Source organism: Bidens hawaiensis, unplaced genomic scaffold (assembly GCF_021521415.1).
Source record: "Bidens hawaiensis isolate Kalapana, Puna unplaced genomic scaffold, B.hawaiensis_p1.1 tig00004722_1, whole genome shotgun sequence".
NCBI classification, from domain to species: domain Eukaryota; kingdom Viridiplantae; phylum Streptophyta; class Magnoliopsida; order Asterales; family Asteraceae; genus Bidens; species Bidens hawaiensis.
The window spans coordinates 30,981-32,042 of record NW_027491291.1 but is presented as its reverse complement, the minus strand read 5'-3'; positions in this window follow the sequence as shown (position 1 = coordinate 32,042).

The following is a 1,062-nucleotide window of genomic DNA, read 5'->3' as shown; positions in this document are numbered from 1 at the left end:
TATTGGAAAGCATTCAACAGCTACGGAAAATGTGGAGTTTGTTAGTGCATAGATTTGGTGTCCGCAGCTGTTCGAATAGGCTAGCGGTAGTTTAGTCTTTACACATAATGTATAAAGGCTCATTCGCTAAGCATGTTTAGCGAATGAGGCCTCATTTGTTAAAGACTAGGGCTATTCGTTAAGTTAGGAGCCCATTCGTTACTACAGTGTAACGAATGGTGACTCATTCATTAATGTATTACTCATTCGTTAAGGGAGTTTAACGAATGAGAGGCCAATCGCTAGTGGAAAGGCTCATTTGTTAGTGATGTTAACGAATGAGCTCTAATGAATGTGTCATGCCTATAAATAGGTTAAGTAAGTTAGTTAGCCTAGAGATCCTAGCCATATTTATGTCTAAAGTAATGTTACCATGCCGGATTCTCTCTAGACTATAACGTATTGATACTCCGTTAATGTATCTTCCCTTAACGTATTGATTGATCACGAACTAAACGTATCGGTATTGCAACTAGATCCGAGGCTCAAGAACGTATTCACAACTGGTATCAAAGACCTTTTTGTTAAAATTCATTCGTGAAAACAGTATTTTTGTTCATTCGCGTGAACAGTAGCCATTCGTGTGGCACAAGTTTCAATTTTGGTCAATTCAAGTCCTTTAACTTTCTAATATTGACAAAAACATGGCTTCATCAAATCAAGCTTCGTATTACGCACTTGCTTCTCAAAACGTGCTGATGCAACTGATGGTTACTATGGACAATGAGATCGGATCACATAACAAATGTCCTACACTACTCAAGCTGTCAGATTTTGCTCGGTGGGAAACGAAATTTCGAGCTCACCTAGGATCTGTTCATCCGAGTAGTGTTAGACATCTTGATGTCGTGTATAAAGTACCGCAAGTGGGAAGTGATACGACTGGGTACACGGATAAGTTATTTCATTTGTACAAGGAAAATGAAATAAAGGATGCTGAAAACGAGACGAAAGCATACTCAACGTTGACTATGGCTCTTCCCGAGAATATCTTTCATCAATTTAGCCATATCAAACCTTGTG